Source organism: Pyxicephalus adspersus, chromosome 9 (assembly GCF_032062135.1).
Source record: "Pyxicephalus adspersus chromosome 9, UCB_Pads_2.0, whole genome shotgun sequence".
Lineage (NCBI taxonomy): Eukaryota > Metazoa > Chordata > Amphibia > Anura > Pyxicephalidae > Pyxicephalus > Pyxicephalus adspersus.
Genome location: NC_092866.1, coordinates 18169908 through 18183086, shown reverse-complemented (window position 1 = coordinate 18183086; position 13179 = coordinate 18169908). Strand labels below are relative to the sequence as shown.

Genomic DNA, 13179 nt, shown 5'->3' with positions numbered 1-13179 from the left:
GGGGGGGGGGGGGGGTTGAAGTGTACCACTACACAAGGGTCCCGCACCCTCCTTAGCAAACAGGGGCCCCATCAAGGGTACCAAGCCCTTATGTGTTTGCCTAGAAGTATAAGAGGATGAAAACTAAGTATACAGTATTCTCCAGAATTCTTTTTAAACTGAATGGGAGGAAGCTGTAGGTGGTGGCCCCAGTATTGTGACCATGCTTTTCAGTAACCACCCTAAAACAGCCAGGTGGTTAAAGAAAAGTTCCCGGTAGAGTTCCCTGCTAATGGGGGCTGGGGAGAACACTGGTATTCTTATAGAAGGACTATCGGAAAAGGTCAAAAAAGACTGAGAGTTTCTAAGACTCCAAATAAAATATCAGATTCATTGTCACACTTACCTGTTCCTAACTTAAGCACAGGCATCTCTGTCCTGCGCATGCGGGGAGTTCTGATGCTGGGCGTGCCTCTGTTTCCAAGCTTTATCAACTCCGTCCAATCCGCTGGCCAATCAGAAAAAAGCCTCTTGATCAGCCTGGCTAATTAGCTAGCTCACAGACTGCATTCTGTGTTTGTGCAACAAGTCTTCACTAGTGCTGAGCCTCCTAGTTCTGTGATCTGGTTCCTGTAAACCTGTTGCCTAATCCAGTGTTTCCTGTGTCCAGCTCTTGTGTTAACCCCTCATTGTCCAGTCTGTTGGTTCCCAAACAACTTCCCTGTGCTGTTTCAGTGTTCCTGTCTGTCTATGGACATCCCTGCATCACCCGTATCTCCTGTTGCTCCCAGTGTCTCCTGTGTTCCCTGTGCCGGCAGTAGCCTCTGTGTCACTAGTGACTGTCTCCTTGATCCCTGGCTATTGACCCCTGGCGTGTGACCTGACCTCTCTTGCTTGCTGCCTGCCTCAACCCTGGCTTTTCTTGACTATCCTCCTGCCTTGTGATTTTGTACCGTGCTTTCCCACCTTGGTGTGCCCAAGGACCGCAACCTGGCCACAACCAGCGGCACAACATCCTAATCATCAGAGGCTCTGGAGAAAACCTGGTTACGACACACTCTGCGCCTTGGCTCTTTTTAGGGCTCACACCACCGCCATACAAGCCATAGCGCCCCCTAGTGGTCCTGTCTCTCCGTGCATGATATTCATCATCAGGCCACAATGGTAAAGATACATGTTAGTCCTAAAACAAAACCTCTGCATGGTGTTAAAAATCAAGAAGTAGAATTTGAATACACAATGAGCAAACATGGCTTCCTACTATATATACATATATAGTTATACTTATATATATATATATTTATTTATAGGGGAATGGGGAGGTATATGCTGGTTAATTTAATAAATTATTTTAGGCTGTTCACCAAGCAAAGTGGATTCTCACTTTGCAAAGCATGGCTTTAGCAGTCAAAAAAAGTGCAAGTAAAGCGGTGCTTTTGTTTACATTTACTTACAACTCTTTTATACGCTTTGCAAAATGATTTTTTTTCCATCTATACTTCCATCTATGCTGAGTTTTAATTCCCTAAATTTAATAAACAGCATAAACTCATTTTAGTAAATCAGTCCCAAAGTATTCACATACAAGCCCCAGTTTTCTTTTAAACACTTATATACTTTACAATATACTATGAAACACTATATTTCTATATAGTACAACATGTCTTTACAGAAAAGGATGCTATGTGCTTTTACTGGAGTAATATATTATGCAGTTTTAGTAATTTACAAGTTCTTCTTTAATCATCTTTCTCCATAAATTCTTTTGATGAGCGATGAGTGTCTAAAGCATGATGGATGCTCGGATTAGGTAACTCTAGTATTGTACACCTGACACTTTGATGATGTCCAGAAGACCTATTTTGAAGTATAAATGCTTTTCTTAGGAGGGGTTGAATTACACTGTAAGATATGGTTCAGGGTAACAAATAGGAAAATTGGAATAATATATTTCTTGTAGTGTTAAACAGATGGCAGTTATAAAAAACAGACATAATGTTAAAGTGGAAGTGGGAAAGAATTGGACTTCTGAGGTTCTAAAACTTAACTACCTAGATCTAAAAGTAAGTTCTACTTTACTTTTTATATTCTAGTACAGCCTTTCTCTGCATTTTATTATTTAAAATAACTTTCAGGTCTTGAGGGAAACCCTGACAATAATTGCTATATCCACAGCTCACAGTATATTGGTGGTTTTGGGAATAATGTCTCATATTGTAGGAGGAACATCACTCTTAGAGATAGCCTAAAGACTTATAGACTTATACTTGGACTCAGTTAAAATGAACTGATGGGCACAAAACGCTCCTTTATTAGGAAACCATTACCAACTTTAGGAGGAGGGCTAGGGTTGACTAGCTAGGGACCACTGCTTTAAAATCTGAGAAGAGACCACACCACTGAAGGATAATGTGAATGATTTACTAAAGAATAAAACCTGTTGAGTCTGGTGAATGATGTAAATTTGTGCTGACTTTAATCTAAAAACTATTTTCATATCTTCCTGATTTCTTAAAATTTCCAGTTCCATCCCATTTCATCGACATTTACAAAGCTGAATAATTGAGTCACTCTTACTAGATTAAAATTGTTCTTTAATTACTTTACAGTAAGTTATCAAAGACATAAAATAACCAGTGTTTAGTATAGGTAAATCTGATTTACACAGCCTGCCACAATTTACTTACATTAGATATGAACCTAGAGGTGTTTATTTTAGTCCAGTCTACATATTATTTCTTAGTTCTGGGCTGAGTAATGCCTCTGACTCCTTGTTGTGTGCAGTGAATGAGAACAAAACCAAACTTTATTCTTGATATTATAAATGTGACTTGCTGTAATGATCTATATTTACACACAGTTAATGCTCTCACCCTTGATGATGAAATATTTAGCTATTGCTCTATTGCTTGTTTGTTTTTCTCGTTTGTCTTGTACTCTAACCAGACAGATTTAATTGATATGGACTTAAAGGAACCCAAACCCCCTTTTTTAAACAGAATGTCAACATATCATATTAAAATCCAAAATTATGTGCTTCATTTCTTATAAACTGTAGATTAAGTAGGAAGCATACTCTATTTTATTATTCTTATCATGTTTGATGCCCTCCATTTTGCATTTAAAAACCATTGGTGTAAAACACACATAAAGCTATTATTATAGTGTTATATATTTTAGACTGTATATAGCTTTTTTAGGTCTGTTGAGCATCATTAGCCCACTTCTCCAATACCATAGCAAAAAAAAAAGAGACGAAAAATGCCACATAGCTAGCAAACAGACTGGATTCAAGGTATGTATGCATTATTAAACAAGTTAGAATTTTCTATGTTGTAGGGATCATTAACTTTTAACACTATTATATTACCCTCTTTGTGAGGGTACCTAGGCCATACAGTTCAATACCTTTGAAATGATCCTGTGGGACTGTCCCAGGATTTGACCAAGATCCCAATATCCCTTGGGATCTACGTCTGGGATACTCTGAAAAATGCTAAGGAAAACAAAACACTTTTAGTAAACATTAAAATTCTTTATTTTTGGATGAAGGAATTATAAAAAATGGAAAGATATATGTCCTTAGTCATACCTTCTATGCATACATAAAAATAGTCAGAAATATTGGCTACATTGATTTTATACAGATATAACAAGCTGCACATCCTTGTAGTGTGTTATAGAAGGGGTTTATTAAAAATTGTAAGGAACATCAAGAATGACATTATATAACTTGTGATTCTGATACTCCATACCTCCTGGATCCCATAGAATTTAACCAAGATTCGAATGTCCCATGGATCCAGGTCGTGTCCCCATGTTGGGTACTGGAATGGTATCTTGCCCCGTTTTACATCAAGCTAAGAATAAAGGGAAGTACTAAACTTCGAGGTAAAACACAAGCTCCTAAAATGCAGAAACAACAAGGCTGTCTTGGGAGCAAGGCCTTCACCTGCCATTACTCCAGCACTGAGAATGGAAAGGGAGTCTAAATACAGCACTCAAGAAGCTTTTTTTGGGTGTTGGTAGTACAAGTATAAGACTACATGCAGTATATGCTTTTCTGCAATCCTAGCAGTACTCAAGACATCTTGAAAGGTATGATGTCATTAAAGCAAGCTATACATAGGTTGGCTGGTTTCTGTCTTCCCAGTGTTTTTTAATAATTATGAGGGGTTGAGGAATGCTGCAATTTTCTATCAATTCCCCTGGCTGTATATAATATGTAGAAAAGAAGAAGGAATGATGAATTGTTACCTAATCCACTGGGCACCAATGTTTCTGAGTTTTTATTTGAACTAATGAAAAGGACAACTGACACCATCTTGGGGTGTTGTTATTTCTTTTGACAACAATGTTGGGGTGATCTTTGTTCCACCAATGTTGGGTTATTGCTTCTACAGACAAAATAAATAATCTGATTCATTAGTAGTGTTGTTGATGGATTATGCTAGAAAAATTTTTTTGACCGGGCGTTTTAGAACGGATTACTATATTTATTAATACCACGAGCCACCTATTTAAAATTTTTTTTTAATACTTTACAAGGTTCTGGACCATAAGTTTATTTTTTTAACAAGTTTGTGAGACTGTCATTTGTGGTATAGCTGGTAGGGAATATTTGGTGGAAACAATGACTGTGGTATAAATATGAAATGTATACTGTGATTAGGTTTGGACTTTACCAGGCCCTTTTTATTTCAGACCCAATCAGGTCAATATACTTCAAGTGTGTTCTGCATAATATATTCCCCTGAGATGTCACTCATTCTCATGTTCTAAAGTTGGGAGGTGTAAGGCACTGCTTTCTCTGACTGCTAGTTTCAGGATTATTTGAGTGATATTTAACAATGCCACTATGGTTTCCTCTGCTGAAGCCTCTGACATGACGACGCATCTAGAATGACCACCTGCACATACATGGCTTACAGAACAAGTCATAGTAATAGAATAGAATAGAATAGAATAGCTGCAAGGGGACCAAAAGCATTATTGGTAATTAGTTCTTTACCCTCTATCTGTCCTTTGTTGGGCACAACTGCCAGAGTTCAATTTCTCATTAAATAATAGTTGGGAGCTATTAGGTGGTAAAGGCAATAGACATCAATTATGATGTGCAAACTTTAATAATTCCATGAAGGATGAATTGCTATTCTTTTTAAAAAATACATATTAGTTTATTAATTTAACCCCTATTGCATGTGTGCAAACTGTAATATGATGTGCAAACTGTAATAATTCCATGAAAGCTGAAATGCTGTTCTTTTTAAAAAAAATACATATTAGTTTATTAATTTAACCCCTATTGCATGTGTGCAAACTGTAATATGATGTGCAAACTGTAATAATTCCATGAAAGCTGAAATGCTGTTCTTTTTAAAAAAAATACATATTAGTTTATTAATTTAACCCCTATTGCGTGTGATCGGATTAACCTTTATTAAAAATAGTCTATAGGTACGGCTAAAAACAACCTGTTTTGTGGGACTGTATATGTCTCCATAATAATTAGTAGTTTACCACAAAACAATTATACTAATTACAGTGTGCTAACAGCACAGGACAAAGCTTGGTTTGTGACCATGATAAAGTGATTTTCTATAGAAACAAACAGGCAGACAACAAACATAGGAAAATTTATGTAAACTGGTTTGTCGCTTAGGTAATGCATGGTAGATAAATACATCTAATTGGTGATACAAAATGTCAGTACAGGGATATTATCAGATGTCTTGTATACATTTTTACCATGTCCACCTCCCTGACAATGGATCTTCCAGTATTATTGTAAGGAATCTCAGGATGAATAGGCTGTAGCAAATATGATATAATGGAATTAACTTTGTAATAACAACTAAGCATTATATTTAATGTCTAAAGCTGGGTACACACGTGCAATTATTGTCATTGGAAAGGGTCTTTCATGATCCTTTCCAATGACTAAGGACTGCACGATGCATGAACAAGTGCTGTACATAGAGGGGAGGGGGAGAACGACGGAGCGGCACCCTGAGGCACGCTCTCCCCCTTCCCTTGCATTACGATTGTTTGTCATCCATCGTACGTGGATCCGCCAGGACGGTCGTTCGGACGATGGATGACGGGGACTGTACACACGCCAGATTCTCGTCCGATATCGGCCCTGAGCCAATTACCGGACGAGAAGCATTTGACGTGTGTAAGTAGCTTTAGGCCAGTTTTATGAACATTAGAGGGGAGGTATAGTATTTTCACTTTATACTTTTGAGTTCTTTGTTTTCATTAAGGGCTTTAGCCAGCTCTTTTTTCAGAAAAAAACCCTGTATGGTACTATTCAGTGTGCAGGAATTTTGAGATCAGCTTGGGAAATTGGCATCCTTTGAAGAAGTGGGCTCCATGTGGGAATTTTTTGCTTGTGTTCTATAGTGTTTATTTAGCCTAGAGACATGATTTTATGTGGGTGATGTCTTGGTCAGTTGTAGTTGGAGTCATATGCTAATGAATCATTATTACTTTTTTAGCTGGCAGTAGTCCCACGTGTTCCAGTTTGCAAAGTTATGTTTCTTTGTGTCTATATTGATAGACCATGTGAAGGTGTGATGTATGTGGAATAAGCCTTATATTTATCCTGGTCAGTTATTGTAAATGGCAGAACAGGGGTGGCCCAGGGGCCAAATCTTGCCCCCAACGTCCATTTTTTGGCTCCCAAAGGAATCCTAAATATGAACTGCAGCTTGCTAGCCGCTGCATTGAAATAGCACCGCTACTACAATTTCCGGTATCACTCGGGTCCATGGACCAGCGGGCTTTCTGCCTATGCCTTGCCCTGAATTGGACTGTTTTATAGACGTAAATAATGCCGGGAATTTTAGTCCCAGTGCTATTTAAATGAAGAGGGAGTTTCAGCAGCGGGTCACGCATTAGATTAAGCTCCACATTGGCATCGTCTGGCATTTCCAGCACTCCCCCTCAGCTGTACTTTTCCTTGCTACTCCAAGGCATGGAATTGAATGGTTGGATTTTCATAGGAGAATATTGAAGGCTACAAATAGAGAAAGAGGCATAGGGTTTTTTACTAAATAAAATCAAAACAAAATTTTTATGCCTCCTTCTCTATTATAAGCTTGTTCCTGATTGAGTGTGAAGCAAAACCTCTTTGTTTCCATATGAAAAGTGTTTATATCTAAAGAGAAGGAAAAATTTCCTCATTTTTTTCAATAAATTTCATGGTTGGTCCGTGACTTTGTCTATGTTTTTATTTTGGCCCTCTGTGTATTTGAGTTTGACACCCCTGTAGTAGAAGGTTTTCAGAGAGAACAATTGAATAAGTGAAGAAAGCATCACCAGGTCAACCTTTTCTAGATGGCATTTGGGATATTGGGCCTCATTTATTAATGCTCTTTAATACTGGAAAGATATACTATCATCGAAGAACCTCGGTGATCCCGCAAACCTGGAATAGATTTCTTCTCATGATACTGCATCTTCTCCAGTCTTAGACCACCTTAATGAATTAGGCCAGTTGTGTTAAGTAGCTGTTTGGGCTTGGTGGGTAAAGATATTGTATAAGGTTTGTGTTTTATTTTTAACTGTACTTACCTCCATCACTTGTGAGGTGCTCTGGTGAACACTGGATGGTTTGCTAGACCATGTGTCTTGGTCTTCATTTCATCCAGTAAATGGGGGGACCACATCCACTCATGATTTTTGCATAAACCTAAAGTCCTCCTGTCCTAGATGAGTTTCCTGAGGGTGTCAAAATATTTTTGTGAATTTTTTGGGGATAGCAAATTCTTAGCTTTTATAAATCTAATGTTTTTAAGTGGTATTTTAGAATAGAAAAAAAAAACTTTGGTAAACATGGTGAAGCAGCATCCAAGCCAAGTTTATCCCTATCACATAACATTGTATGGCCCCGCGCACTGAAGTGAATTTTTTATTTTTTATTAATCTTTTTGTTTTGTTTTATTTTTTTGCCTTGAAATGTTTCAAGGTTGCAGGTTCTAAAGCTAACTACATACATACTGAAAAACATAGAAACAAGGAAGTAAAAGAAAGATAACAGAAACAAAAGAAATATTTTGATGACAGATATGAGATATTGCAGACTGGAATAATTATATTGAAAAGCCATTCAGCCATCATTACATTGTGAGTTTATTACTCATAGCTTTATTCAATAGATTTAATTACTATAAATAGTGGCGTTAACAGTATGACGTCAGCGCTACTCAATGGTATACAATGTTGTACTGTTATTCCAAGCTGACATAGTTATGGATCCCAAGGGGGAAGGTTCATAATAGCCTGGACTCACATGGAAAATGGCATTGGGTGTTTTAGCATTACCTCTCTCTGGGAGGGAGCGTCAGAAAAAAGGTGAATTGCACAAAATGTTTTTTTTTTTAACTAACACACCTGAACACCCTTTTTTTAAGCACTTTTTAAATAATTTATCTTTGTTTTTGCTTTTTGTGACCATGTTTCAGTATTTTTGCTACTTTGTGTCTGCGGGACAAGAAGTAATGGTAAATCTACAGAATAATGGCCCTGATAGCTATAAATATCAACACAAATTATCATTTTTCCTAACTGCATCCAAATCTAGAAAAACGTGTTTGCCCTAATTTACCCAAATAGAGTAAATGGTGCTGGGGTTATGGGGTTTTACATTTGGTATCAATGCACATGTAGGTGAGTGGGAGGAGAAATTCTATGGCTATTAGTTATAATAATTCTAAAATAATGGGTTTATAAAAAATAATTACTAGTTCAATGCACAGGACGAAGCTGATTTTAAATGACTGTGTACAAAATACCTGAACTGAGCTTTTTAAACCAATAATAATATTGTTGCCTTCCTCTGGGTCAGTCATAGCTATAGCGTTCTGTATACACAGGTTTTACTTGTTGTTTTTAATAATGGTTGTACTAATGGAGTTTTGTCCATTTGTTTTGGTCTATTCAAATAGTCACAATGATTAATACTTTGTACAAATATTTTATTAGACCTTACAGTATATTGCAGTTATTAAAAATAACATACAAATACAGTCATTTTCTCTTTAAATAAACCAGATAGATCACTAAGTTTTCCGGCAGCAAAAATAGAGTGATAAAAATAGTAAGTATGGTAGAACTGACCACATTTAAAGGGAACTTGTCATGTTCAGTTTATAAACTTTATATGAAGTTTATGTATACCACAGACTAGGGGTTTTCCCACTCACTTGAATTCTTTTTCAAATTCATCTAATAATCTTTCTCAATCAGGTAAACTTTTCTAAATAGTTACAGTTTCCGTACCTATTGTATATGATTCCCTTCCCCCACCTCTTAGATTGTAAGTTCCTCTTCTCTTCCCGCATCCAGCTTGTACAGTGGCTTTAGCGAGTATTCTGGCTATTCTGAAGCTTCTCCATAGTGCAAAACACATGAAAGCTTTCTTGGAGTTTGAAAAAAAAAAAAAACACCTGAAGGCTGAGGAACAAGATTCTCAGGTCTGATGAAACCAAGATTGAACTGTTTGGCCTTAATTGTAAATGTTATGATTGGAGGAAACCAGGCACTGCTCACTACCTGCAGAATACCATCCAAACAGTGAAGCATGGTGGTGGCAGCATTGTGCTATGGGGGTGTTTTTCAGCAGCGGGGACTGGGAGATTAGGTAAGGTTGAGGGAAGGCTGAATGTAACAAAGTACAGAGATATTCTTCATAAAAAAGACCTCAGAGTGGGCTTAAGGTTTACCTTCCAGCATGACCATGGGGCAGCACATAGTCTTAGTGGTTAGCACTCTGGCCTTTGCAGTCCCAGGTTCGAATCTCGGCCAGGACACTATTATCTGTATATCTGCATGGAGTTTGCAGGTTCTCCCCGTGTCTGTGTGGGTTTCCTCCGGGTATTCCGGTTTCCTCCCACATCCCAAAAACATGAAGTTAGGTTAATTGGCTACCCTCAAAATAGACCTTAGACTGTATTAATGACATATGATTATGGCTGTGAGAGGACATTAGCCCCCTTGATGGACATTTAGTGACATGACTTTGTACAGCGATGCGCAATATGATGGTGCTATATAAATACTGTGTAATAATAAAAATTTCAATAACCCAAAGCACACAGCAAGGACAACACAGAAAGGCTTAAGGACAACTCTGGAATGCACAGTCAGAGCCCTATCAAACATCTGTGGAAGAACTTGAAAATGGCTGTCCACTGATGGTAATTGCTGCTAAATGTGCTTCACCTAAGTACTAGGTACTATACAAATCTGTCTAAAAATGTATTTTTACTTTGTTATTATGGGGTACTGAGTGTAGATTATTGAGAAAAAAATATTAATTTAATCAATTGTAGCATCAGGCGACCACATACCAAAGTTTAAAAAAGTAAATACTTCTTGAAGCCACTGTACTTGTTATATGCCCAGGCTTGTAATCTGCAACCCCTAATAATTGTACAGCGCTTCATAATATAAAAAATAGATAATAATATGTTAACCACTTTCCAATATCCTGTGAAATTGGTTGTGCTAATATTCATAAATACAGGTTTACTTTAAAAAGGATTTAACAACTTGACCATTTAACTAATTGAAGGTTATGGATTATATGACTTTAAATTAAAAAACAAACAAACATTTTTGTCTATTTGTCAGCTCATATTAACATTCTGTTATTCTTTTAATTGAACCAGTAATAAATAGTATATATAATATTGTGATTATTAATATAATTTATTTATGATTATTAATCACAAATTATTACTTTAATAAAACAATGTACCAATAAAAACCTAAAAATAACATTTTTTTGGGGTATGCAATTTAAGAACTATAGTAAAGTTAACTAACACATTCCAACGTACTGAATTTGGCCTAAGCATCCATGGAACATTGACCCCTATACAAGAAAGGTTAGGTATTAATTTAGAAAGTTCTGATTATCCAGCAGACAATATGAACAGTTTAATGATCCGCTGGCTGGGCTATATTTGACTCTCCTAATGTAGGGAGAGGGCCCAGTAAACTGGAATCTCAGGAATAGAATGTGTTTGTTTCCTCATATTCTCTCCTTGTTTTGGTTACATCATATCAGTGCTGACTGCAAGGCTTGCAAGATATGATCCCAACGTTTGAAAATGTTTGTCACACTTGTTTATCTTGTTAATCCTTGGAGATCTCCTGAGTGTGTTTTTATATTTGCTAATAAAACTTCCTAATGCTGTTATAATTCCAAAAGGCTTATTGATATTGGGACAACAAGATCTTCACCTATACATAAAAGTGTCTGAGGGTAAAACTGGGTTTATAATCTTAATAATAACTCTTTTTCAGAACAGGTTGTACTCTCACTGGCTCCTTAGATCCGCATGGAATATTATAAGCATAAGAGCAACTTTTAGGTCAAAGATGTGGGAATGCTGTTGGAGGTGTTGGAGGTGTTGATTCAGCATTAAAGATGACCCCTGCGTGCAATAAATTGATTTCGGCTAAGCTGTACCTTTTTGTTTTGGTCAACAATGATCTGGAGCTCTTGCAGGTGAAGTGAAAGATTTAGAAGTTGGCAGACAAAGATTTGCTTATTTCCAAGGAACAGAGGGCTGATATAAATATATAAAAGCATGGAAACCCAGGGTATGAGCTCCATATCTCTTCTATGGTGCCCCAGTTCCCGACATTCCAACTGCCAGCCACTATTTTTTATTTATCTGCTTCAACAGCCATCTCTTTACTTACCTACCAGCTGCCTGTGAGACCTCAGATACAGTAGCAAGTGCTAATTCCTAATCCTATATTCCTCCTAGAGGTGAATGACTTAAAAAAAAAGTCTCTAATACTAAGAATAGATTATCAGGGGAGAACCTGGGTCATCCATCAAACCTAGAATTGATCCGGTCCAGGATTGAAAATATTTGCCTTTGACAAATCAGGCCAAAGTCTGGACATTCTCCTGTGTATTACTTCTTCATCTGAAATTGCAAAAAAAAGAAGATAAATCCCAGGTGTTCCTTCGGTTTATATAAGTTTAGAATAATCAGAACAATAAAAGATATTGTTTTATTTAGGTGCCTTTAGCTACTGTTCCTTGTAAGTTGCTCTTTGCCGTATTCAGAAGAGGAAAAACATAGTTTTAATATTCTTTTTTATAAACATTTTAAATTAAAAACAACATTCCTACCGAGACAAGTCTGTCTGATTCTCTTGATTGAATTTAAATGCTCCAAGTCTGCCAAAATAGGCCATTGGGAGAAAAACAGAAAACAGATGAAAAAAAGGATAGATTGTTGCTCCAAATACAAGCCTGAAAGGTGCAGTTACTGAGTTTGGTTTAGGCAACTTAGTGTATTTTCCAATAAAACAATTCTGCTCATTATGTATATATATTGTGGATTTTGCCATTGTGTTGAGTTCATTATCCTATGAAAATTGGAGAACTTTTGAACTTTCTTAATCAGCCTGCTGTTTGGTTTGTACATACTGAAATAGGTCACAGTGTCCCGGATTTCCTCATTTATGGTGAAATGTGTTTTTAGAAATATTGAATGCAAAATGTACCTAAATACAGATAAAGATCCCTTTATAACACAACACTTTGTACATATTTCTCAAGCACTTAATCTACAATGAGCCAAGAATTCCTAAATTCCAACAAGCAAGGTTGCTCATGGAACTCTGAGTGGTTCACAACCATTAAAGACAAACGTTCCAAAAATTTTGGATTTAAACTACTTGAAGCGACAGTTTAGCCTATTGGCTAAATATATCCTTTTTTGTCAATGGAAGCCAAGTGTTTATATGTTCCTGATTTTACCCTCTGTATTGCTCCTATGGTAAAGGATGTAATATATTATAACTGTTTGGATGTTGGCCGATGGCAAAATCAACCTACACATCCGTCATTTGGATCTACGAGAACGGAAAAACACCATTGATCTCAGAAGCGCTTTCAAATACTTATGAATTTAGCTACAATAGATTAGGTTAGGCCGTGTACACAGGATGAGCAAAAGGGGGAGCCTTGAGTAGGTTTGGCAGTAGTGTTGGTCGAATAGCTCACTATTCGATTCGACAGCTATTCGGCTGAATATAGCAAAAAAATTCGGGTGGTCGAATTCGAATTCGAATGCCATTAAAGTCAATGGGAGAAAAATTCGGGTTTGTTTCAGCACTGTGTAGAGCTTCTACAGCCTCCAAACAGATGTAAAAAGATACATTATA

General features: G+C 36.9%; 1 long non-coding RNA gene across 1 annotated transcript in view; it reads right to left on the bottom strand.

The window, feature by feature from the left end:
• Positions 1-572, bottom strand: part of LOC140338686 (uncharacterized) — an 11458-nt gene extending 10886 nt beyond the window's left edge. The window contains exon 1 of the long non-coding RNA XR_011922301.1: positions 386-572. This is a non-coding gene — a long non-coding RNA (uncharacterized lncRNA). The remainder of the gene's footprint in view (positions 1-385) is intronic.
• Positions 573-13179: the final 12607 nt, after the last annotated feature.